Source organism: Lepidochelys kempii, chromosome 10 (assembly GCF_965140265.1).
Source record: "Lepidochelys kempii isolate rLepKem1 chromosome 10, rLepKem1.hap2, whole genome shotgun sequence".
Taxonomy (NCBI): Eukaryota; Metazoa; Chordata; order Testudines; family Cheloniidae; genus Lepidochelys; species Lepidochelys kempii.
In genome coordinates this window covers 48,530,449-48,558,086 of record NC_133265.1, presented here as the reverse complement: position 1 = coordinate 48,558,086, position 27,638 = coordinate 48,530,449, and positions in this window count along the sequence as shown.

Genomic DNA, 27,638 nt, shown 5'->3' with positions numbered 1-27,638 from the left:
TGGGCTCTTCCTGTAAAGGAATAGCGAGAGGAACATTCTGCCCTTCATCAGGCATATCTGCTCCAGCACTGCCCCTGATACACAGGCAAAACTGCTGCCCTCTGGCTCCTCAACCGTGACAGAATAACTACATTGTGTCTCCTTCTCAACAGAAGAATACCAGAGAAACTCCATTTTGAAGTCCCGAAATTCCATTTTATATCCCTGGCTTCCATTTTGAATAAGCAAGAGTCACTCCACCACCAGATGGAAGCAGCAGGTCACATAATGCTAAATATAGAATTGGTGAGGGAAAGGTGGTAAACAATGACTCAGCAGATCAAATAATGGTTGTGAGTCTAAAAATAGAACTGGCAGTTAGCAAAAGAAGGTAAACAAGTAGGATGATGTCATGTGTCTAAAAATAGAATTGAAAAATGGTATAAAGGTTAGCGTGTCAGTTGAGGAAACAGTTAAGAAGAGAGAAAGAAGACCAGAGGGAGATAAGACCTGCCCTAATGAACACCTAAATACTGTTACAAACTGCTGTCAGCAACCTTGTGGAAGACTGGCTATTTGAAGCAGGGGGAAGTCACCTAGGATCATCTCAACTCTGTTATTGCGGGTTGGGGTGCTCTTTAACATGTTGTAAGGGATTTGTGTTTTAGATTGTTACTGTATCAGGGGTTGTGGTTAGCACCAATAGAAAGGTGTCTTGTTTTAGAAAAGCATATGCTTGCGTCAGTCATTTAGTGGTTGTGTCCATGTCCTCTGGGGGTAACAGGTCTGAGATGTTCTGGGGAGCTTCTGAAACAGAGAACCCTATGCAAGCCCAAGATATTCCTTGGCCACTATGGAGACCCATCCCTAATGAGAACAGATTGGTTATAACAGGTGCACTGTTTTAGGGGATCCCTTGGAAAACCCAGGAGGGGGCAATAGGTTAGCTATTCTGGGGGCACCCAGATCCTGTTTTTGGGGTAACAGCTTTACAAGGAAGAATTCTCTTGGGGTGAAATCCTGACCCCACTGAAGACAACTGTAAAACTCCCACTGATTTCAATAGGGACAGGATTTCACTTCTGGATTTGGCTACATCCTCTGGGTCCCATAGCCCAGGGGTTTGCAGAATTAGCTCTATCTTGGTCACTGCTGTCTTCTTCCAGACACTCTGGCCAAATTCATATTCTCCATCAGACCATGATTCTGTGTCATTGTGGGAGCCCATCCTTTCCTCACTGTTCACACCCAGATCTTGCCTCTGGTCCCACAACATCTGTACCGTGCCCAACACTCCTCACCGCTGCCACCATCCCAATTTTGGGAATGTCTAAACATCAAGGATAATCTCAGCTTTCATGTCACTAAAAACACAGCTCTGTCATTCTCATCTCCCTGAATGATCACAGGTTTTAAGTGCCCCCTCTGGCTTTTGGGGGCCTGTAATGGGGTCCTGCCAATGTATATGGGATCCCCCAACTGCGTCATGGCTGTGGGGCAGGGTAGTGTGGCCCAAGCTATCACTGATGATGCTAGGGTTACTGCAAACTCCTTCCCAGCCAGCTGCCTGCCTTTGAACCGGTTCCTTGGCTGAGCACCCAGTGCAACCTCCCACTATGCAGGCCAGAGAGACAGCTTGATGGCATGAGCGGCAGCGTGATTTAGTGGAGTTGGCATAGGAGTAAGAAGTTGCTGTGTTCTCATCCGAGCTCTGAAACTTGGGGCCTGATCTAAAACCCATGAAAGCTTCCCATTATTGTCTGTGTACTAGGGTAGCCCTCAGAGGCTCCAGCCGAGATGCGGGCCCATGATGCCACGCGCTGTCCAAACACACAGTGTAATCTCTCTGCTACTGTAATACAAAGGAATTCCAACAGCTATAACCACCCAAATACCAAGATTTAGCAGAGGGGTAGGCTCAGACTGGCCCAACAAGGCTAGGGGAGGTGAGGCAGAGCTGATCCTACTGCCATGCCAATAAAAGGGACAAGGCTGCCACCCACAGTGGTTCCCCACCCATGCTCTGCTCTTCTCTTCTCTGCCAGCCTCCTCTAGCTATGCAGGGCCGTGGAGAGGACAGAGGTGCCCAGGAACAGCAGTAACCGTTCCAGTGTCTTAGGCCAGGCAGGACCCAGCTGGAGCAAGGGAGGCAGAAGAGAGGAGATGGGATTACTGTGCATGCAGAATTTCTCAGGTGTGGAGGGACAGGTGAAGAGGGGGTGCAGTTCCACCACTTGGGAGTCCTCTGCTCTCTGCTCAGGGTGGCTCCTCCCTGCCCAATTCCAGCCAAGAATATCAATGAATCTGTCTCTCTCCCATCCCGTTCCCTCTAGTCCACTCTCCTTTAACCCATTGCCGTTCAGGGTTGGTGACAGGAAACCCAAGTCTCTCACTCCAGGCACCATGACCTGAAATTCAAAATGGCAGGTGGCAAGGTGCCGTTACGCTGCAGCCATGCCATCCAGCCTAGGCTGGCTGGCATGCACTCTGTTTTCTTCTCCCACGCCATGTCTGCTGTGGAAAATCAGCCCTGCCAGATTACCATAATTAAACAATTTGTGGAGCAGGTGAAGGAGAGTTTGTCTCCCCTCCCCAAGGAAGCCCTGGCTGAAAGCTGAAGTTAATCAGATAAATTCCTTTGCAGTACCACCAACAATTTTCCTAAAGCACAGTCTCCCCGGAGCAGCGAATAATTACTCCAGACCCAGACACTAAAGCAAAAAAAATATTTTTAATTAATTTTATTTTTTTCAAATAGACCCACTGGTGCTAAGCTGGTATGGTGCTACATCGATCCGAGAGGAAATCCAGCAGCATTGCTCTGGTCCTTATGGCTCTCCCACCACAGCAGAGTGCCTGCTTTACAGATGGGGAAGGGGGAACAGGGTCATGCCTTCCTTTCTGACTCTGCTGTTTGTTTTCTGCACTTCTCCACTGCCCTGACACTGCCTGGTGAGAACACTGTGGATCTAATGGAGCATTGTCCTCTCTCTCTCTCTCTCCAGTACAGCTGTCGCTGCTCATTCTTTTTGTATGTGGTATCTAAGAAAGCAGAGGCACCGTGATAGGACACTTTGGTCCAATTCTGCCACAGCTTCCCCCTCCTTTTGACTTCAATGGAAGCTGCAGGGGCTTGGCTCGTGGGAAACCAAGCTGCTTTTTATGTACATGCCAAAATATGGATTTAGGAGCCTAACTGGAGGCACTGGCAGGTGAAAGCAAAGGCCTGGTGGGTTCTCAAACATTTTCATGTTGGGGAGCATGTCTTAAGGGAGAGGTTGTCTCATTGACACCTCTCTTCTCATTGGGCCAGCCCCTCTCCTATTCACTATCGCATGCCAGTGCTGTAAAGACTATAGCAACTCCTTGCCTGGGGGAGGCAACAACAGGAAAGTATTTATTGTCTTTTGAGGTCTCGCATGTCGTTTAGCAGTTGACAAATAGGAGGAGCAGCCCACTCTCCACTCCTCTGATGACAGCTACCTTAGAGCAGTCAGTATTTGCAATTCACTATGCAAGCTGTGTGGTTGGTCAGTTAAATCACATGGTGTGATCAGAAGATCTAGGTCAGCATTTCTGGCACACATACTGAGGGAAAGGAGGAGAAGGACTTGGAGAGCATGTGGGGCAGATATGACAGCAATGAAGGGGCTATTTCACTGCTCTCACCTGATGCTGTTTTAAACCATATCATAGAAATGGAAGAGACCTCTTAGGTCATACTGTTCCCAATCCTGCAAGCTCATAGAATCATAGAATAACAGAGTTGGAAGGGACCTCTGGAGGTCATCTAGTCCAACCCCCTGCCCAGAGCAGGACCAATTCCAACTAAATCATCCCAGCCAGGGCTTTGTCAAGCCGGACCTTAAAAACTTCTAAGGGGATTCCACCACCTCCCTAGGTAACTCATTCCAGTGTTTCACCACCCTCCTAGTGAAAAAGTTTTTCCTAATATCCAACCTAAATCTCCCCCGCTGCAACTTGAGACCATTACTCCTTGTCCTGTCATCTGCTATCACTGAGAATAGTCTAGATCCATCCTCTTTGGATCCACCTTTCAGGTAGTTAAAAGCAGCTATCAAATCCCCCCTCATTCTTCTCTTCCGCAGACTAAACAATCCCAGTTCCCTCAGCCTCTCCTCATAACTCATGTGTTCCAGACCCCTAATCATTTTTGTTGCCCTTCGCTGGACTCCCTCCAATTTCTCCACATCCTTCTTGTAGTGTGGACACAAAACTGGACACAGTACTCCAGATGAGGCCTCACCAATGTCGAATAGAGGGGAACGATCACGTCCCTTGATCTGCTGGCAATGCCCCTACTTATACACCCCAAAATGCCATTGGCCTTCTTGGCAACAAGGGCACACTGTTGACTCATATCCAGCTTCTTGTCCACTGTCACTCCTAGGTCCTTCTCTGCAGAACTGCTGCCTAGCCATTCAGTCCCTAGTCTGTAGCGGTGCATTGGATTCTTCCGTCCTAAGTGCAGGACTCTGCACTTGTCCTTGTTGAACCTCATCAGATTTCTTTTGGCCCAATCCTCCAATTTGTCTAGATCCCTCTGTATCCTTTCCCTACCCTCCAGCGTATCTACCACTCCTCCCAGTTTAGTGTCATCCATGTGGGCAGACCTCTGTGCCCATCCAGAGCCCTACTGGGATTCTGGGGAGGCATAAGGGATTGTAGGATTAGGGGTTAAGTCCTGAACAGGGTAGCTCTCTGCAGTATCAGTGCTTGAGTATCATGGTGATAGGCCATATGTACAGCCCTAAGAACAAGACAGAGCTGTGTAACCTTCCCCAGGGGGTCTGTGTGTTTTAGGTTATCAAGGATTGGAGTGAGGGGGCTTTCACCACAACAACCCAGGAGAGGGAGGCTGTTGCCCAGGTTAATGGGTATTGCAGTTAGGAGGACATCTCCTATCATGCACACTTTGTTCCTTTACTTATTTCATTCCATCCCTCTTAGTTCTACCCCCTTGTCTGAGCTTAAACACTTCCTCTCTCTTTGTTGCTACCATGGTAGCACCAAGAAGCTCCCACTGAAATCAGGACCCATTCCAGTGTGGGACTAGGGAGAGCTCATTCTATTCCCAGGTCTGCTGCCAACCTGCTGGGTGACTTGGGCAAGTAACGGCCCTGCTCCGTGCCTCGGTTTCCCCATCCGTAAAATGGGAATAATGATATTGAGCTCCTTTGTAAGGGGCTTTGAGCTATATAGTGATGAAAAACACCATGGAAGAACTATATATTATGCCATACAAAGTAGGAAATAGTCACAGCCCCAACAAGCTTAATCATAGAAATGTAGGAGTGGAGGGGATCTCAAGAGGTCATCTGGTCCAGTCCCCTGCACTGAGGCAGGACTACCTATTATCTAGACCAGTGGTTTTCCACCTTTTTTTATTTGCAGACCCCTAAAAATTTTTGAACAGAGGTGCAGACCCCTTTGAAAATCATAGACATAATTGCAGACCCCCAGCGGATCCCAGACCACAAGTTGCAAACTACTGATCTAGACTATTCCTGATGGATGTTTGTCTAATTTGTTCTTAAAAACCTCCAGTGATGGAGATTCCGCAACCTCCCTAGGCAATTTGTTCCAGTGCTTAACCACCCTGACAGTTAAGAAGTTTTTCCTAATGTCTAACCTAAATCTCCCTTGCTGCAATTAAAGCCCATTGCTTCTTGTCCTGCCCTCAGTGGAAAAGGAGAACAATTTATCATCCTCCTCTTTATAACAACCTTTGACATACTGTTATTGTGTTCCCCCTCAGTCTTCTCCTTTCCAGACTAAACAAACCCAGATCTTTCAATCGTTCCTCATAGGTCAAGTCATCCTGAGGAGTATCATTCTCAATCCCATTTTACATGCAGGGAGTGAAAGCACAGAGAGAGTCGGCGACTTGACTATTGGAAGCATGTGACAGGGCTGGGAATGAAACACAGATCTCCCCAGTCCCACTGTAGTGCTTTAACCACAAGACCAGCCTTCCTCGCTATTTGAGGCTGAAACCCCTTTGACGTTTCTCCCTCACCAAATTGATCCCTAGGCTAGCTGCTCATCATCCAGAGCCAGCAGGGCCATTGATATATTTCCATTGTCCCCTCATCCTGTACAGCCAGCTCTTTCCCAGCCTCAGATCTGTGCCAGTCGATTGATCTATTCCACCTAAGTCCCCATCCAGCAGCTGCTCAGCACCTCTGAATTTCCTTCAGCCAGAAGGCTTCCCTTGCAAGGAGGAGGAGGAGGAGGAGGGAGCATGGGCAGCATGTGAACTGCCGGCTGGGGGAGGCTAGGCCCCAGCCCCGCACCTTCTGCCCTCCCCCGCAGCCAAAGCTCATTGCTGGGGGGCACCACAGCCCCTGAGTTCCCGGATGGACAAGGAGCTGCTGAGGAAGCTGAGACAGGCATCTTACAAAACCCTAAAGTAGGGCATCCTAGGAAACACGCTGGGTAAAGCAAGAAACTAAAAGTGCAGGGAGACTTGAGAACTCCGGGTAGTAGGCAGATGTGGAGCCTTTCAACTCTAGCTCACCAGTTCGAATCCTGCCTCAGCTGAAAGTCATTGCTCTTGGGTGCCCTGTGTAAAATGAGCTTGAGTGATGTCAGGCCAGTGGCTGGTGGGCAGTTTTGCCAGCGCTCCTTGACTGGTGCTCACTGGTAACAGCTGAACGGAGTTATTAACTGAGCCGTGGACACTCACTTAGAACCCTTCACACAGTTCGAGCAGGTCAGGGTGGAGGCACGCTGGCTATGGCAAGGGTATTTACCCTGCAGTTGTACCTGCTGTGAGGGTAAACGGAGGCCTTAGCTCTCAATCTGGCACCTCTCACTAGAAAAAAAACACTGATTCTCCCTTGGCACGATGCCGAGAAATGAAGGTTTCACCTTCCCCCAAGCCACATGTGGAGTAGGGGAGTCCTGCTGAGAAGAATATGAGAAATGTGGCCTCAAGTCACTGCAGATCAGTTCATCCAGTAGAAATCGGTATATAAACCCCTTGCACCGAATAAGGGGACTGACCTCCTTGAAGAGGGTGCTGTTGCAGCGGGTTATTGCTCTCTCGTTTTACCCCTGTGAACTGATGCTCAGATTCACCTCAAATCACAAGTGAAATGTGTTTGCTTCATCTCTTGTACATCACAAAGTGATAACAGTGTACAGCTCAGTGAGTACAACTGGCTGTGTGTCCCCCAGGCCTCTAGCACACACTTGGCCTCAGCCCCTGCTCCAGTAAGAGTCCAGTATCCTGGAGTTGGCAGGGGACTCTGCAGAGCAGGAGTGAGTGAAAAGGTGCATGAGTGCAGCTCTGTGCGGACCCAGAACTGGAACCACAGAAGAGCTGGACTGTTGCAGGATGAAGGTGCGTTGGTAGAGCTGGGTGGGGTCCTGGACTGCCACAGCAGGGGATGCTGCAAGTCACAACAGAGAACTCTGCTGAGAGATCAGGAGTAAAAACCACACCACATGCATCTCCAACGACTTAGCCAAGCTGTGATGGTGACCCAGAATCACCATCACAGGAAGTGCAGGTGAGACGTGCACTGGCAGAGACATGTGGGGTTTCCAGGACTGGAACAGTGGAATATGAGGGGGTGCTGCAGCTCAGGACTGAGGGGCAACGGCAGAACACTAGGTGGGGTCCCAGCACAGGAACAGGAGAGCTGCAGGAATGCTGCAGGTCTGGACTCAGGCCCTCAGAGCTGCTTGGAGACCCAAGTTACTAGGAGTAGGGGTGCCACATAAAAATAACCCCCCAGGGACCCCTCTTCTCAGCCTAGCTCCTCCTCTTCACCTTACTGCAGAAGTAAAAACCTGTAGACGTCTGGAGCCAGAGACGAAAAGCCGCTCGGAAATTCCAGCCACCGTGCTCTGTGCTCTAAAGAAATGAAGTGTTTTATTTGGTATGATAATTTTACTGCTCTGAAGTGGAGAGGCAACGGTGCAGGCAGCATTGCATCATACTGGATTAATGAGAGCCTTGGGTAAGCACTTTTCGGGGTGCAAGCCTGGCCTCGGAGGCTAAGCAGCAGAAGGTACATTAATTAGCACGGTCCCCAGAGGCAGAACTGTTGCTGATGCTGCACAGTGCATCTTTGGCAGAATTCACTTTGGTGCCATGTTAAGTGCCAGGGCTGCACAGAAAAGAGAGGCAAGAAATTGACAATGAATCCTCCAGAGCCAGCCTCTGGGTAGTGGGGGGATCTTTACCGTAGTACACAGTGTATATGGCTACTTTACTTTATGAACAGCACACATCCAGATCTCACCCCTCAGAACATCTACTGCTGCTAGTTAAGATTCTGGCAGTGTGAGCGTCTTCACAGCTCTGAAGGGCCGGCCGGTCTCCAGCTGGCAGAAAGCAGGGACCCCACGGTGCTAGGATGCCTGACGACATCATCGCAACGTCTCGTTAATTCTAGGTGGACTCCAGCAACATGTAGGGAGCAGCTTCATGGCAGCGACTCATGGGTGCCAGCTATGATTCTAGCTGTGGGCTCTTTCACATCAGGGCCTAGCAGGACTCCAGTGCTGGGGGCTTCCTCAAAACAGGTTTCCTGGAGCATGTGGCTTGATTAGGATCCAGCAAAGGCACGTTCAGGCCCTAAGACAGGTAGGCACAAAGCTCAGCTGTGGATTCTCAGGAGAAGAGTAACCAACACGTCCCCATGCAAGACATTGGCATGCAAGATATCTGAGGCTGGTTATGTAGGTCATTGCTTAAGGGGGCTGCATCTGGGTTATCTAGCGGCTCGCTCTTACTGTTCAGCTGAAGAATAATGTGGAATTACTGTCTATAGCTATCTTAGGTTTTTATATGGTAGCTTTGGCCACATAGTAGCCTGTTGGGGGCATCTCTGGGCTAATGGCTGGAGTCCAGGGCTGAGAATCCGAAGACCTGATATAGTCCCAGTTTTGCCACTAACTTGCTATGAAACTGTGGGTAAATAACTTAACTTCTTTGTGTCTCCATTTCCCTGTATAATGATACTGAATCCTCCTTTCCAATATGCTTTGAGCTCTATGGATGAGAAGCCCCTGGTTAAGGTTGTAATTGAATTTCCATGGTGAACACAGTTTTCCCCCTTCCTTACCAAAATCCACACACATACGAAGTCATAGATTCAAAATTGGTAGGTTAGGTCTAGGGCCAAGAAAGTTTTTTATAACAAAGGTTCCATGGTGAGCAGGAGGTGTCTGTGGTCAGCAAACGAAGGGGGCATCCTGTCTTTGAAAATCCTAGGGTCTACTGAATTGGGCCTCCCCATTGTAGATCTGCTAATGTTTGCAAGAAATAGACTCTTCCCCAACTGACCTTAGGACCGTTTCATTTAAAATGAAGGAAATTCTCACCCACAAAAACTTCACAAAGGGGCAGTCAAAATTACAGGGGCATATCGACATCTTGAATGCTTGTGACCTTGCAGGACCATCATTAGAGTTTTTTTAAAAATTAGAAACTTACGAGATTGTACTTCTCAAACAAAGCTCTCAAATAACCGTAACTCTACCCCACAATAATGCCCAGGGGAAAAAGTAACCAGAGAAACGTACTGCCTTATCCATCCACAAGACACAGTTTCATTTTATCTTTGATCATAAAAGCTCAGACTCAGCTCTGTAGAGGTTGTGCTGTTTTATGGCTTGCTTTACAGCCCTACACTACACAGATTCAAGTTCCTAATTACACAAATAGCATACTGAAGGCCCTCTAAGGCACAGAGGTCTTCAGAGCAGAAGCTCAGCACCTCACAAGTTTCGGTCCTATGATGCCATTTGAGCACCAATTCTCCAGTTGTGTCATTAAACACAGACTGAGCATGTCTCTACTACAACCCCCTTATGCTCAGATCTGTATGAAAAGAACAAAAGCTAGTTTGGTGGCAAATCACCATACTTTGTATCAGAGATGTGTAGGTATGAAACAAACTAGGAAGCCAATCTTCTGTGGTGCACATCTTCAATCCCTTGCATGCAGAGGGCAGGTGGAGATGGACACAGTATTAACAAGGCTCGGGGGTGATGGGCAGCTCTACAATCTCTCTGGCAGTGGGAGGGCATGTGCAATGATGCAGGGAGGGGGTAGAATGACTCCCACAGAAGGGCAGAGATGTTGGGCCACCAGCTCATGCAGTGGAGCGATTTCCACTGCCCACCCCAGCCTGAGGTCTCTAGCAAGGTAAGTGGGACAGCCCTTAACCAGGTGAGTTACTGCTGTGGGCGAGGTAAGCAGGAGGTGCTGGCTTTTCCCTTTGGGAGAGGAGTGGGGGGTGCATTTTTCTTCCTTTTCTCTGTGGGTCTGAGGCCTGAAGCAGAAAATGCACAGAGGTGCCCCTGAGAAGCGGTAGTGTTGGTACAGGGCAAGCCTTTATCATAAGCAATACAATAGGACTGCTGAGATCTCCTGGTTTAAAGAGCCTTGCAGAGATTCACAACGATGGGCCAGTCGAGTCTGTTTCCATGAACAATCACCTCTAGCCTCTGGTGACTGGAGCCCCTACACAGTCCCTGACCAACCTGTAGTAGGAAGGCACTAGATGTAGCATGCAGCATAATTCCCTCCCCTGAAAATGCTCTAACCAGCTGGGCTGAATTTATTATTGCTGGGCTGGGAGAGAAGAGGGGAGGAGGGGGGAAACCGAAATAAAACGCATCGTCAGTGGAAAAATTTCCATTACCTAGAAGAGTTTGCAATGAAAAAGTGCAAATTCACTCAGCCCCGGTTGTAGCCTGATCAATTGCAGGAGGAGTGAGCGCGGCGGCACTGAGAGATATGGCTTAAACCACCGCTCCCCCGAGCCCCATCACTCAACGATATGGTAATAAAGCGACCAAGGCTAAAGAAATGCTACGAGACTCTGGAGGGTTCTGTCTCATCTTGCTGTATTATATCCCTGTTATCTGCACTCCAGGGCCTTGTTAGAGCTCACGCAGGCCTGCTGAGGAGAAACAGACCTGTGGCCGGGGCAGGGGAGTGGACCCTTCTGTCACACCTGCAGCTGGAGGGGGAGTAGATCACATTCCTGGGAACATTCATCCCTAGCAAGGCTCTTCTCAGGTGTGTCTTGGCGAGCAGCTGCCTCGATGGTGGAGAGCTCCAGCCAGAAGGTGCCTTCCATTCAAGTACTTGCCATCACCTTCAAGTGCATCCGGCACACCTACTCATATGGCGCCTGAGCCAAAGCCCACTGAAGTCAATGGAAAAGACTCATGGGAAGGGCTTCCCTCCATCCTGTCCAATCAGCAACCACTGGGAGTGCAGCTTTCCATCCAAAATTTGTACACTCCATTCCCTGCCCCCACCCATCATCTATCTTCTGACGCTGTTGGTGATGGGTCCAGGCCAAAACCTCCCCTCCAGACAACCTGGAATTTTGTGAAAGTTTGGATCTGGTTCCAAACATCATGGCCTTGGCTTACCTCTTGCTACTACAACCAATATAATCACTAGGGCCCCAGTCCAGCAAAGTACTTAAGCCTGTGTTTAGCTGTAAGAACATGAAGCAACCCACTGACTTCAGTGGAATTACTCATATGCTTACTGTTAAACGTGGGCCTACGTCCTTCATTGAATCTGGGCCCAAGGGTCTGATCCTATCTGATCCCATTGCACTGACTACAGTAGTCTTTGGAGCAGGGCCTCATGTCAAGGGTGCACTTAGATGGACAGAGCTAGTCGAATGTTAATAAATGCCCTTAGGATGAACAAAAAATAACCCCCTGAAAGTGTGCATGAAAAGCTTGGTTCCCCACCATCAACTGAGAGGTTTAAAAATGGCAGCCATGGTGAGCACAGTATGTGTCCACCTTGTATTGCCTAGAGCCTCCGAGAAACCCTTTCAGGGGTTTTCCAAGTACAGGACAATGTTCTGCTTGAATATGAAGCTCCAGCTATGGACCAGGGTCTCACTGTGGAAGGTGCTGTACAAACACAGAACAGGAAGGCAGCCCTTTCTCCAAAGAGCTTACAATCTAAGGACTGACACTACCAGCCCAAACCCTCCCAGTAAATACAGCCCAGGAGCCTTTCAGGTGCACATATTATGCATTTAAATCACCATGAGCCTCTGGTAACACATTTTCTCTACCTCAGGAAACATTCCTCTCCCCTGTGGCTCATTAGCGATGCTCTTGTCTGAAACATAGTTGATCCCTGGGTTCAAAGGCAGCTTTCCTTTCTGTCTTTGGCCTTCATTAGAATACATGGCACCTAGACACTGCAGTGATGGGCAGTCTATGCATGTGAGAGATTAGTCTACTGCTGAGCCTGATCCAGAACACCAGCTATGAATGCTGCCTTTCCATAGCCTTGGATATGAACTTCACAATGTGGCTCTGTCTTTGCAGTAGCCTGTAATTACGAACTTGAATAATTCTAGTATCTGTCTAGTGTAGGGCTGAAAAGCAAGCCATAAAACAGCACAACCTCTACAGAGCTTCCACTCCAAACAACCCCTCAACGTGAGCGACCTTCAGAAAAATTGACCTTATTGCCACAAAAATTCCCAGTGGAAATTTCATGAACATTTTCTCCTCATATATTTTTTCTAGTAAACATTTTCTAACCAGCCCTAGCAATACTTGAGCTTCCCTATTCTTTCTCCTTTCTCACTCTTTAGTCTAGGTGTCCCATACTCTGGCCACCTAGATAGAACATAATAAATCTCTTCACCGTCACTTTCCAGCTACAAGATTTGTAGAGGAGGATAATGAACATTTTTATATAATAGATTCTGTGAATGTTTTACACAAGCCTTGTTTAAAAAAAAAAAACAGTCTTTGACAGTTACTCTAACAAAAGATGTCTTTATTGCACAGTCATAAAAGCCATGATATATAGAGCAGTGTGATACTTCAGTTGTATTTGTTGAATTAATTGGATGGGGGAAAAAATACCTAAATATGTAAGTGGAAAAGAAATAAAGCAACATTTGTACGGGACTTATTTATGATGAGCCCAGCAATGGCAATAGCTTTAAGAAAGGCACTGAGGTGTAATAGCATTGATTTCAGTGGAGGAATACCAACAGAGAAAATGGCATTGTGTATCTGTCTGTAAAAGATAGCGCTAACATATTGGAAAGATGCTCTGCATGCTTTTTACCAGGACTTTGGTCTGGACAAAGTAGAGACAGTCTCCTAAAGAGTCTAACCCAATTAATAGGCCGGGCTCAGCATGTGCTGGTTAAGGACTCCAGGAGTTTTTAAAACAAGAGCTGTGCATAATGCCAACCCTGCTGGTGTCATTCCATAAGCTGCTGTGTTAGTTAAAGGCTCCCTGCAATCCAGACCATGAGAAGAGCTGTCCGGAGAGGCAACTCTCAGGAGAGTCGGCCAACCCAATTTGGCAGTGAAATACACAGTGAGAGGTAAGTTACGCATTGGCCAGAAAATCTGCGTAAGCGACAAGTCAGAGTAATTTGCACTGACTGGATACACTCTATAGGTGGCCTCTATATACCTCTTCTGCGGGCCACAGCCTTTTACTTTACTGTGTGCCAATTTTAACCAGGTGTAACCCTATGGCCTGAGATGGTTTAGATCAGAGGTGGGCAAACTACAGCCCGCGGGCCACATCCGGCCAATGGGACCATCCTGCCTGGCCCTTGAGCTCCCAGCTGGGGAGGCTAGCCCCCGGCCTCTCCCCTGCTGTCACCCCTCCCCGGCAGCCTCAGTTCGCTGTGTCACCAGAGCTCTGAGTGGCTGGGCTGCGAGCTCCTGCCGGGCAGTGAGGTGGCGTGGCTGACTCTGGCCAGGCGGCTGCCAGACATGCTGCTCTGAGTGGCATGGTAAGGGGGTGGGGAGCGGGGGGTTGGATAAGGGGCAGCGGTACCAGGGGGCAGTCAGAGGACAGGGAGCAGAGGGTAGTTGGATGGGGTGGAGGTTCTGGGGGGGAGGACAGTCAGGAGATGGGGAATGGGGGGGTTGTATAGGCGTGGGAGTCCAGGGGGGCCTGTCAGGGGCAGGGGTGTGGATAGGGGTCGGGGCAGTCAGGGTACAGGGAGCAGGGGGGATTGGATAGGGGGTGGGGTCCCGGGGGGGCGGTTAGGGGTGGAGGGTCCTGGGAGACAAGGAGTGTGGGGGGGCGTTGGACGGGTGGGGAGTTCTGAGGGGGGCAGTCAGGGAGGGGGAAGTGGGAGGGGCGGGGGACAGGCTGTTTGGGGAGGCACAGCCTTCACTACCCAGCCCTCCATTCAGTTTTGGAAACCCGATGTGGCCCTCAGGCCAAAAAGTTTGCCCACCCCTGGTTTAGATCTAACTCCCCAAGCCCCGTCAGACACTTGCACTCCTTGTGGCCATCATGTGAATCTTTGGATGAACTCCAAACAGCTCCAATTAGCGATACACCTCATTCCTAATGAGCGACAAATCTACCCCCACCACCACCACCACCAAGGTGGAACTATTGCATTAGGGAATGGAGCTCCCTGCACAAAGCAGAGCGCTGGACTATTTTATATTGGAGGGAAGGGATTTTAAAGGCAAGCTGCCTTGCTCCTGCTTCCATCTGCTGCATGCTGGATTGCGACCGGAACTCTGAGCATGCTGCGTGCCAGCCCCTGAGGGAGCGAGCAGCCACAGCCAACATCAGAGCAGCTCTGCTTGGATCCAACTTCTGGATCAGGCTCCTAGGTGAGCCTTTTCAGAACACAGGCAGAAAGGCCGTGAGAACTCGGGGCAGGGGGTTAAATCAGGTTATTTGACAGTGTCAAGCAACTATGATGCCAAAATTGGGGCTAGTGTAGCTGCACCTTCAGGGAAGTGAATGCACCCCACTTAGGACTATTGAAAGCTACTGACCACTCACAGCTCCCTTAGTCAGCAAGTCTCAGGTTGAAGCTTGAATTTGCTTGAGCCTCCCTGTGCACACGCCAACAGGCTATCTGCTCAGACCGGTGTTGTCCTCAAAAAATGGGGAGGAATTGCTGGCCCCACAGCTGATCAGCTTTGCCCCACCCCCACCGGAATCAAAGCAAAGGGAAGGATTCTAGAGCGCTGCTGGGTGCACTTGACCCCCCCAAGTTGTGCATGGAAATCTCAGGTCTGGATACCGATTTCAGTGTGGGACAATAGCTCTTTATGATTAGTCCACATAGCAATCAATACCAGGCCTTGTTTTCTGCTTAAAGGCTGCACAGGTCTGTGTAGACTGATCCCGGTGCAGACTGCTGGTGTCCCAGGGAATGTAACCCAGTTCCTCTGAAGCATAGTTAACTGGCTGGCAGGAGGTTAGTCTTATGGGTATGTTCCTGATGGGTAGGGCATAAATCAGAGATTCCTAAGCTGTAGTCAGTGGAGTAGCATGATAATGCGTCCATGAATGGCTACAAGTGTGAGGTTTGAAGTAGGAATGCCTGAATTTTGTCTATTCAGGTACTTACCTGACCTTCCTCACTGGTAATCAGTGGTGGGCTGTAGCCTCACAATATCTCTGGGAGGCAAAGATGAGAAACTGGGCAGAAAAGGGGACTTGCCCAGGGTCACACAGCACGTCTCTGGCTGAGCTGCCAGTTGAACGCTCACCTCCTGAGCCACAGGCCAAAACCCCACCCACTAGCCCATGCTTTCTACCCATAGTGCATGCCACTTTCCAACTCTCAGCTCTCATATGTTTGGTCACCACAGGGTTTGTAGGATTAATTTAGAATCATAGAATATCAGGGTTGGAAGGGACCTCAGGAGGTCATCTAGTCCAACCCCCTGCTCAAAGCAGGACCAATCCCCAATTTTTGCCCCAGATCCCTAAATGGCCCCCATCGAGGACTGAACTCACAACCCTGGGTTTAGTAGGCTAATGCTCAAACCACTGAGCTATCCCTCCCCCCATGGGTCCTTCCCAGGGTAATTCAGTTTTCTTTGGTAAATCATGTTTCCACCCCTGCGCTGAAGCTAGAAGACCCCCCCACCCCCGACCAAAAGCGAGGCAGCACAACTGCTCCACAATGTGGCTGTGCCATGCTTTATATTTTCAGGGGGATTTTTCCCTCTCCCCCTTCCATTGTCTCACTCTGCTCCCTATCTCACACTCTCCTAAGCTGAACACAAACAACGGAGCAGTTGATCTTTCAAGCCCTGGATCCTTGTGTGGGCTCAGCCACGCCAGCTTTGTTGTTATACCTGTCTCCTAGCTCCAGCCCCATCTACCCCCAGCAGCCTCATCAATGCATGTGCAGCTGTCTGAACTGGCACACCTAGCAGATTTGCAGCCCCCTCTGGAGGTCACAGGGAGCACTACAGAATACAGCTGGGAGAATTACAAGTCGCAAGTTAAGATTCAGGTGAAGAATAATGATTCCTAAACACTCCAAAAAGACAAATCTTTAACAAATTCACTCTCCAGTGTCTGAGCCAAGGACTCCATGGAATGCAGCCTAGAGCGCAAGACAAGCTGTGACAGGCATACAGCTGAGACCAGGAGCCATGCGGCTGAGCCTAGGGAATCAAGACACTGGAATGCAAGCAATCTGAGCACTGCGATGCAGCAAGCCAGGAGCTGTGTTGCTAGAATGCAGCTGAGGCTGGGTGGCTGGAACACATGGCAGCAGGAGCCAAGTTGCTGGGATGTGGATGGAGACAGAAAGCGAGGCGCTGGAGCGCTGCCGGAAGCCTGGGACATCCCCCTTCTGCCTCGCTTTCAGGAAGCTTCCATTTGAAAAACAATCCTTAGGCCTGGCTCTCAGAGGCGAGTCGATAGTTTACAGAGAATCAATGGCCTGATGAATTTCATCTATTTCTCTATCTGCGAGCAGCTTCCCATCTTCTCAGAGGGATTCGTTACTTGCTGAATAATTTCCATGACTCATTCTTGGGCCGCAGCCTATTCCCGGGCCACTCGTTGTCGACAGTCAGCATTCAAGCTGTGCTGGCTAGTTTTGATTGGACACAAGAGGCAGATCACATGATGTGGTTTTCTGTTCCCTGGGAAGCGCGCTGCTTAGAATGAAGTTAATGGTGCAAGGGCTTGTGGTTATGTATTTAACAACCACGTCCAGCTCATTGTTTTCACTGGTGCTCTCCTGAAGCCAGGTAGTCATATGGCCCCTGGGGCCACAGAATCTGAGCACCTCACAAACATTAATCAGTTTAATCTTCTGGGAGGTAGGAAAGTATCATGGTTCTCTTGTTACAGATGGGGAACTGAGGCACAGGGAGCTTACACGATTTGCCCTAGGTCACACAGGATGCCTGTGACAGAACTGAGAGTAAGAAACCAGCTCTGCCGAGTCTCAGTCCAGTCCCAAGCAAACATGAAATAAGTGCAAGGCAAGACAAAGAAGTTATGGAAAAACTGGAATGAAGGATCGCAGGGTCATGTTACCAGCACTGGCCTCACTCTACTTTCTCTGAAACAAGAGGAATGAGAGAGAGTTCAGCTCCTCCATCCACTCAGAAAGCGCCAGCTCTCTGGATGCTAAATGGAGGATTTCCAAAAACAAACTGCCTCTGACATGAACAATTATCCAGAGGCTGTGGGTCTCCTTGACTCTTTTGGTACCACACATAGATTAGCCTGTGATTTCGCAGCACCATTGCCTTGAGCCGTACTCTGGTCTGCTCGAGCGATGTGGCTACCTAATTAATCACAGATGTTATCCTCTCTGAATAAGAGATCGAGTGAGATTTAGAGGTGAGCGTGGACGGCAGGCTGGATACAAGCTTGCAGAATGGGCTGGCGACAAACAATAACAAAGCCATTGTCATGTTGGGTGGTATGTGCAGAAACATCATGTCACAGACCAGTAATAGTCCCATCTGTATTCAGCACTGATGAGGTACACCTAGAATACCACACTCAGTTTTGGGCATCTCAGCACCAGAAAGACAGCAACAGAAGGGAAGGGGATGAGTAGGAACAACGATGAAAGGAGTTGGTATATGCCTAGAGCAGTGGTTCTCAAAGCCAGTCCGCCGCTTGTTCAGGGAAAGCCCCTGGCACGCCGGACTGGTTTGTTTACCTGCTGCGTCCGCAGGTTCGGCTGATCGCGGATCGCTGCTCCAGGCCAATGGGAGCTGCGGGAAGTGGCGAGGGCCAAGGGACGTGCTGGCCGCCCTTCCTGCAGCCCCCATTGACTTGGATCGGCGAACCGCGGCCAGTGGGAGCTGCGATCAGCCGAACCTGCGGACACGGCAGGTAAACAAACCAGTCCGGTGCGTCAGGGGCTTTCCCTGGACAAGCGGCGGACCGGCTTTGAGAACCACTGGCCTAGAGGAAAGGTTCAAAGAACCAAACACATGCAGCTTGGTTAAGTGATCAGCAGGAGGATATGGGAACCCCTATATGTCTACTGAAGGTGGGGGAGAGGCACTCAGACCCTACAGTGATGGGTACTCGTAGAGACCACAGTAACACAATGTGGCTCCTTTCCCCCCTCTCTCTAGTGACTAGGTCACATAGAGAGGTTTGTGAATCCACTGCTGCCATTCAGTAACGGAGCTGGTTGTTCAGATCAAGCAGCAAAGAGCTATGCTTTCAGACATAGAGGATCCTGGGTTCCATTCCCAGTTGGGGTCATTGCTACACTACAGTAAGCAAATAGAGTCGCTAAGGGGAGTAGAGTTATAATTAATGGCATGAAACTGAGCAAAGGAAAGTTTAGGTTGAACTCTTCCCAACAGTACAATCAACTGACTTGTGGAAAAGTCTCCCAAAGGATGTGGCAAGTCGTTCAAAACCAGCTCATAGCAACCACTAGTCAGGCAGAGCACCTGTTAACTTCTGCCTGAGTTAAGGGGCTGCTGGGAGTGAGCTCGGAATGAGGGACAATGCTGGGCTAGCGCAGACAGGATGACCGCAGGGGTCTGTCCCATCTCTCAGATTCCACAGTGGCCCAAAAGAGGCTGCCTCACCAGCCCAATAACAAAGGCTATGATGACCTCCACAGCCTCTCAAAGGAGCCTCAACCCATAGGAAACCTACCTGTTTGCGGCATAGACCTCCCTAAAGCAGCCCAGGTTTATCTGAAAGGTCACTGGCCTTTTGAGCAAATCTGGCTGGAGTTCTGGTTTCCCATTCAGTTTTGGGTGTTCTGGTGAAGGTCAAAGTGAAACTTAGCAGGGCAAAGTGGACAGATAGAGCTCAGTGAGGGCACCAGATGGGGCAAAGATGGATCATCAGCAAACAGAATGTTCGTGTGAACAAACATGCTGATCTGTGCCCAGCACCTACTGCTATCCAGCAAGCATCTTCCCCTTCAATGAACTGTGATGAGGCAAGGTCACTGCCAAAGAACAAGGGGTTAACGCCAGCTCAGGCACCCCCTCTCTTCCCTTGTGCAGATGCTCAGGAGAAGGACACTGCTTGGGCTGCCAGAGGGGAGAATGGCTGCCTCTGGGGAGATAGGGCTCCACCAGTGGTCACAGAGATTGGGTCTAGCCCGTTCCGGAGGAGTGCCTTGTTCTAAGCACTGGGGTGTTGTAGGAATACAGGCCCACACTGGGCCTGGGTGTCCTATGGTTTTAAATTGAGTGTTACCATTAGCACAAGTGAGAGGCTCAAAGCAGATAATTAAAAAGAGTGAGGTCACGAGAAAGAAGGATGGTTTGTGTTCAACTTGGAGTGACCCTTGAACTACCAGTGTTATCTTATTGAAGGTTTGGGCTGAGGGAATAGAAATGAAGAAAATATGGTTAATTGGATCTCAGGTGCTGTAAATAATTGGTTTGTTTAGTTTATTATAGAGAAATGCTTAGTACAGGAAGAAATATGGCAAAACAAGATAAGGAAAAAAACCTTGACAAGAGAGAGGCCCAGCCATTAATCTTGTCTTGCTCGGGCCAGAAGACAGAGTTTAGCCCTACACGCCCTCATCTGGCCTTGACTAAGGTCCAAAAACCAGCAATGACATCACTGGTTTGTTATAGTGTAGAAAAAGACAAGATTTCAAGAGGTTCTTTATCAGAGCTTTTCCTTGCCCCTCTGTAGTCGAGTCATTATGGGAAAGTGTCTCCCGAGCCTGATGCTGTTGTACTTGGCCAACACTTGTGACTGTATTGTTTCTAGGTTAGAGACTATAAGGGGTATTTGCTTGTACTGATATTTTGGATGTAACCAACACCGAGCGGCCTTTGGACTCTTAAAGGAATGGGGAGGGAGAAACTGAGTCATGGTAAGCTTCCATTAATTCGTTAGGAAAAGGCTTGATTTTCAGAGGTGCTGGGCACTCACAAACCATGTTACAGGCACTCAGACCTCTGAGAGCCAGGACCCTTGCTTCATCAGTGAAAGACCTGCCAGCAGCTAGGACTGTTTCTTCTCCTGAGCTTGTTCCATCAGCTTACATGGGCACCTCTAGACACTGCAGTATGATGATCCTGCCACCATTCTCCACACTGCAGACCTGGGGCACAGGGCACAACTTTCACTCCTCATCATCTCCTGCGAGCAAAGAACCCAGCACCTTTGCTCCCCACAGTAGTTCTAGCTGAGTTACTGGTCTGGTCCCTGTTACCACTGTGCCCGAGTGCTTCACCATCTTTAATGTGCTCATCTGCAGAGCATTGCTGTGAGGTAGGGCAGGGCTGTTATCACCTTTCAGACAGAGAATCAGGGCACAGAGAGGCAAAAAGACTTGTCCAAGGTCACACAAAGTCTATGATGGAGCAGAGAATTGAACTATGGTCTTCCAACTCCAAGGCTAGTCCCCAACCACTGGATCATCCTGCTTCTCTGCACTGCTCACTATGCCAAATGACTTTCCGTCTCTCATGGGGAAACATTCACCCTTGTGCCACATAGAACATCCACCCTTGCACTTTGGGAACATGCTGTGTCCCACTTATGCTCTTAAAGAAGGCACACACGCTGCATGGGCCTTCTCCTAGCCCACTGCACAGGGTGACACGAACCCGCAGAGAGGAGCAGGCTGCATCTGAAGAACCATCCACCCTTTCCCAGCCAGCCCCTCTACTGCAGCTGGAATGCCAAACCACAGCAGAAGAGAAAGGAGGGTGAAAAGCAGCCCATGGAGAGGGCCCGGGCAGTTAGAGAGGCCCAGATGCTGTGTCCACCCAACCACTGGTTTTCCAAGGGGATGTTGCTCTCCACAGCATCCCTGGGTTGAAGCCACCCTTCCTTTTATGCAAACTGACAGCTGTCAGATGCATTATCTCTATTGCCCTCAGTGAGATGAGGCCTCAGTCTCCCACAATCACATTAATTTGTTTGCACCACAGCCCCCGGTCTCCCTTCTAGCAGGTTTGTTTGGTTTCACGGGCTTTACTAGGGAAACAGCGAGGCGCGATTAAAAAGCCCTTGGAAGGCTGAAGCACATGTGTGACACTGGGTGTTGGGAGGCGTGACGGGGGAATGAATCCTGTCTACAGGGGGAAGGCTTGTGATTTACACGTTAGGCTGAAACAGCAGCTATAGCCCTGGTGGCGACACTTACTGGAAGGGAAAATATCTTGCTGGTGCCAGCAGCAGGTACTTTACCAAATGTGAACGGAGAATGAAAGACCCTAGTTCAATTCTCTGCTCCATCATAGACTTTGTGTGACCTTGGACAAGTCTTTTTGCCTCTCTGTGCCCTGATTCTCTGTCTGAAAGGTGATAACAGCCCTGCCCTACCTCACAGCAATGCTCTGCGGATGAGCACATTAAAGATGGTGAAGCACTCGGGTACAGTGGTAACAGGGTCCCTCAGAGCGTGGAGACTGGAAATGGCTCGTTGGTGGGAGCAGTGGGGCTTTCCCCACATGTGTGCTGCAGGGGCACCGTCTGATATGTATTATATGTTCCCCTCCCATCCACAGAGGAGATGCGGTTGCTACAGCTCTTAGTTAAGGGAGTTAGTCCTTTGGCTGAATATATAGCAGCTAACATTCCTACCTCCAGAAATCCTGGGTAGGGACCACAACCATGACTGTTGCACTAGAACAATGGGAAAGGAATCCCCAGACTGGCAATGAGTCAATAGCTCACTACGTATCTTTCTCTTGTCCCCTTTCTTGCCTACAGAATATCCCTGAGCCGATCAGTAGCCCCTCAGAGGCCCGTGTTATTCCCATCTATTCAGTGAATGTTTTTTACTCTGCAGCAGTGGTTTTCAAAGCCGGTTCACCGCTTGTTCAGGAAAAGCCCCTGGCGCGCCGGACCGCTTTGTTTCTCTGCCGTGTCCGCAGGTTCGGACAATGGCGACTCCCACTGGCCGCAGTTCGCCGCTCCAGGCCAATGGGGGCTGCGGGAAGGGCGGCCAACGCGTCCCTTGGCCCGCGCCGCTTCCCGCAGCCCCCATTGGCCTGGAGCAGCGAACCGTGGCCAGTGGGAGTCGCGATCGGCCGAACTTGCAGACGCGGCAGGTAAACAAATCAGTCTGGCGCACCAGGGGCTTTCCCTGAACAAGTGGCAGACCGGCTTTGAAAACCACTGGTCTACAGCGTGATCGTGACCATTCTAGATAAATTACAATTAGCCAGATAAATCATGTGGCATTGTCTTTCTTCCTTGAGGGGCTGAGTGCCCAAGCACTTTTGGCATAAATACTTGTGAATTCAAAATTCACTCTCTCTGAACTCTCCATCTGCAGCTTTGATAGGTGGCTTCTCATGGACTTTTTGGCCAGTGAAATGCCATCACAGAGAGATGTGTGGAGTACAAACTCAAGAGGGACGTGAATCTAGCTGGAGGTAATGGACTTAACATCTGGAGCAGAGATTCCCAGGCAACAGGTTACTACCAAGATCCAAGTAATATATTATTATTGATTTGCCCAGCTGCGTCCATGTCTAAAAGCTGGAAGAACTTGCAATGCCTGCCTGGTGCCAGCAGGGTGTGTTGCCAGCTAGTTAAGGGGGAGGTGCAGCACTGGACAGAGCTCTCTTCTATTATGGGGGTACCGTAGCAATTCCATAGCGAAGGTTGCATGGAGATTAGCTCTTAAGGCACGGACTAAAGGTGAGATTTTCCAAGTAAACTAAAAAAGATTTGGACGCTCAGTTCCCATTAATTTTTAATGGAACTTGGGTGTCCAGCTCCCTTGGGCACCTTGAAAAAAAAACCTCATCCTTAATCTCCCCAGGTTTACAGTCTTTCCCCTTTGTGGCCAGATGGAAACCCATTGAGGCTCTGCCAGGCAGCATGTTGATTTGACATGGACAGTGTTGGAATGCAAAGCCAAGAAAGGCAGTTCCTGGAAGGGTTAAAGTAAATCCTACTGTTCAGCATATCCGTGCCTCCCTGCCCTTCCCCCACAGCTGCCACTTCTTGTTAGGAGTGAGTGACAGACAGGAGCTGGGATAGAAGGCCATATGGGCTGTGTCTTGGGAAGCCGCTGGGAAATGTGAGAGGAGTTTAGGGATAAGGCATCTTGCCACCCGTTGAAAAACAACACACACACATAGAGATAGATCTAAGCCCACTCTGATCCCATGTCCATGCTTTTACCCCAGAGTAACTCCCCCCCTGACCTCAGTGGAGCTGTGTCCAATTTACACCGGTGCACGTGAGATCAAAATCAAAACTGGGGCAGACTCAAATTTATTTCTTCATTGGTTCATCAGGCTACCATTGCACACTAGGTGCACACGGTACAGCAGTCAACACAGACATGCAGCACGTTGGTACAAGTTAACCTAATGTGAGGCAAAGAATTCCACCACCTGGCAAATGGAGATAGAAAACCAAAGCCCTCCCAAACTCAGTACACCTCCTCAATAAAAGCCTGGACAAGAACAGACAGGCCTTACAACCTGGCTGTGAAATCGAGACACCCAGGGCCCTTTGGGCCAATGGAGAACGTGAACTCCAGAGTCCAAGACCCTCCACCGAGGACAGATCCCAGATGTGTTAATGTGCAGAGCCTCAGCTCATGCATTCCAGTGGTTCTCAGGGATGGAAAGCCTTATGGAGCCCTGCACTGCTAGCTTTGCAATAGGAAAGACCCTAAAAATGAAAGGCTCTGTGGCTTAGAAACAACATCTTGAATTACACCTGGATACTGACTGGAAGCTAGTGCAGATTTGGGAGCATAGGTGCCATCTACACCATGCACACTGCTAAAGCCAGCAGCCAGTTGCATTCAGCACTAGCTAAAGCTGATGAGTGGTCCGCCAGGTGCAGCCCAAATCAGACTGTAAAGCAGTCACAATGTGGAGAGGTTAAAGCCTGGCTAACTCTGGGGAGGGCCCCACTGAAAGGCACAATCACAGCATTCTAGCTAAGCACAGATGGGAAAAGTGATCAGGCCACCCAGAACCAGATGGGAAACCAGCAGCTTGGGAAGCATAGAAATAAAAGGCAGGCATATTTCTGCAGTGGAAAGGACTGGTTAGTCTCCACCACCAGTCTGAGCCCTCATCTACCTTTCCTCCAAGCCCAAATGTCTGCTAAGTATTGGGAAACTCAGGTAGCCTCACAGGTCAGATCAGATGAAAGAGACCCACACACGAGCATCATCTTCAGAATGACAGCCACATGACCCTAGGGTTGCCAAGCTTCCAGGATTATGCTGGAGTCCCCAGGAATTAAAGATTAATCTTTAATTAAAGATTATGTCATGTGATGAAACCCCCAGGAATACGTCCAACCAAAATTGGCAACCCTACTTAAGGCTGAGCAGTCTGGAGCTCACAAGGAGACCAGCCTGAGAGCAGGTAAGGAGACTCCCTACTTGGCCTTAGTGCCCTATCTAAACAGGAAGAGCATGACGAAACTGATCATCTTGCCGGAGGTGTCGCTCCCCCTCCCCCTGGAAGGTCAGCTGAACCAGGCACACAGCCTTTGTTTGGGGGATCGGAGCGGGGGGCCTGAATTGTTCCATGTGCTCCTTCCCGGGGGCTTCATTAAAGGAGAGATACTTGGGACTTGTTTGGTTTGGCTTCTCATTGCCCTGATGTGCGTAAGCAGATTAGCTGATGCCCAGTTGGGGGAAGGTAAGGTGGGATTCACCTGCAATGCCAAGCCTGGCCAAAAGGGGGGGCTTAGGGTGGCCCACCCACACTGCCTTGGCTCACTACAACAAGAGAGACAGAACAGAGCCCTCTGGTACTCTGCACAAGAAAGCCCTTGAGAAAAGAACAATCGCCCAGCACTGCCCTCCAACTCCTTGCTGACATAGGAGACTGGAGCCCCTCTGGCTCAAATCCCTCTATCCCTGCCAGCCACCACAAATCGGTCAGGAAGACTTTTTGGTTAATGGTATCAAAGGCAGTCGATGTCTGAAAGGATCAACACGGACACCTAGTCTTCATCCATCACCAGAGGAGATCGCCAATCAGCTGCTCTAGGGAGGATGGTCTAGCAGATCGACCATGGCAGTGGGACTCAGAAGACCTGTGTTCAATTCTTGGCTCTGCCACAAACTTCCCAGGTGACCTTGGGCAAGTCACTTTTTCTCCTCTGTGCCTTAGGTCCCCATCTGGGCTACAGAAGTAATAGCATTGCCATTAATGACTGTGAGGTGCTCAGATACGATAGGGATGAGGGCCATGTAAGTACCTAGATAGACAGAAATAGTGCTGGCCCAAAGCACAGGGGCTCTCCTCAGCTGTTGTGCTCCAGGCTCTGACCTCTGCTAGATCCATAACCACCAAGCTGACATGCAGGCAGCCTCCCCTCTGGGACTGCTTACACCAGGCCAGGTTCAGGGAGTCCAGTGTGGTGCGCAGATTGTGTCACTCTGGGAGCAGAAGAACCCCTCAGGCCTGTCTGGGCCCTGCAGCCTGGGTAAAGAATCCCCTCCATAGGCATTACAACCAGATCCTCATCCCCCGCCACACAGCAGCACATCTATGCTATGCATACCTACATGCACAGTGCAAAGGATGCCAACGCATGTGCCAGGCCTTACATGTGACCACAAAGTGCTACCAGAAACAGAGCAGAGTACCCCTCAGGGGATGAGCCATGCCCCACAGCCCCGAGGTGTAGGTGTCTCCTGCCTGGGTGTGTGGATCCCACAGTCCCCGACAGAGAACACACATCACATCACCCACACTGTTAGGAAAAAGCAGGCCACAGGTTCTGTTTATCTCAATGCCCATTGCTCCTTCCTTTTATACAGAAATACCCTCTTGGCTTTCTGGCTCCTTAGACAAGTCAGCACCCCCCTACATACCTTCCCATTCCCCCAGCTGAGTGACTCTGTCCATTGAGACAGCCAGCCCAGCCTCCAATTGTCTGAGCTGTCCATAGCTCTCCCCAGAGCAGGATGCTGTAGCCTCAGCCTGGCGGTCAGTGGCGAGTGAAAGTAGCAATTCAGAACCAGAGACTCCCTTAATAGTGTGACTAATAAGCCTGCACCCAGCTCAGTATAGGATGGTGGCTGCCGCAGCCCCGGTAGCAGCTGCTCCAGCATGCCCTTGGAAACGAGCTGCTGTGATCTCAAGGGCTCTCCTAGCATTCTAACCAGGATGCCGTGGGCCATCAGCATTCCCCCCATACCTGGGGGAGCCAGAGAGCCCCGCCCCTAGCCCTGTACACGGCTTCCACTTTGGAAAGCAGCTGCCAGTGACTGCAAAATTCTGGGTCACACATTAAATCTCTCTCCTTTCATCTCCTTATCTTGCTGCCTTCCCATCTCTCGCGCCTTACTGGCAGGCATGCTATATTTCATCGGCAGCAAACGGAGTGACAGGATGGTGCAGAGGGATGGGGTGATAGAGGCATGGGGCCAATTCCTCCCAGTAAGGGGAGGTGACAGAATTAGTGGTATGGGGCAGGGTGACTGGGGGAGAGGTATTGCTAATGGCTGCGGAGGTAGTGGGGGATTCCCCTTCCTGGTGGTGGCCCCTCCACTCTGCTTCCCCATGGTGAGGACCCAGCAGTGGGACATTCTGCAGAAGGAAGAGCCTGGGGAGACTGGCTGGAGCCCTCCAGCAGGAAACACACCCAGGGATTGCTCTCTGTGGGGACCGTATGGACTTAGCACCGCCCTGAACCTCAGCTACCACGGCAACTTCCAGCGTGTTACCAGAGCCACAATTTTGGGGTTCTGCTCCAGATGCTTACACGCCGCCTCCCCCCAGTGGACACAACCCTTCCTAACATACAGTAGCAGAGACATGGCCAGAGGAAGACATCTCCTTCTTGCCTGTCTTTACAATTTGTCCTTCCATGGATGGCCCAGTGGCCAGGGTACTGCTAGCCTGCAACGCAGGAATCCTGGGTTTAATTCCCTGCTCTGCCACCATCTTCCTGGGTGACCCTGGGTAAGTCACTTAGCCGCTCTGTGCCTCAGTTCCCCCTCTATACAATGGGGATATTAGCACTGCCCTCCCTCACAGGGGTGTGGTGGGGATAAATACGTAAAAGATTGAGTTGCTATGATGATGAGGCCACATAAGTCCCACGGACAGACATCCGTTTGGCCACAGAGAGAGAGAACAGACAGACCTGCTCCTACGCTGCAAGTCCTTTCCTTTCTCCCTCTTGCGTCATTTCCGAGAGCAAAGGGACAGGAAGAAAGGAAGGGGGAGGGCTGGGGAAAGTTCAGAAGCAGCTGCAGAGAGCTCACCTCGCACAGATGAAAATCCAGACTATTTCAAACAGAACAGCTCAAAGCAGATCAGAGGAAGGAAACGGCTGGGGTGAAAGGTGAGCTTACAAAGGCTTCCTCTTCCCTCCCCATTGCTGAAGGGTTGCAAACCACAAGCTGCTTCAGAGGGAGACTGAATGGATGCCCTTCAGCCTCAGGGTACTGCTGTTGTTTCAGGCT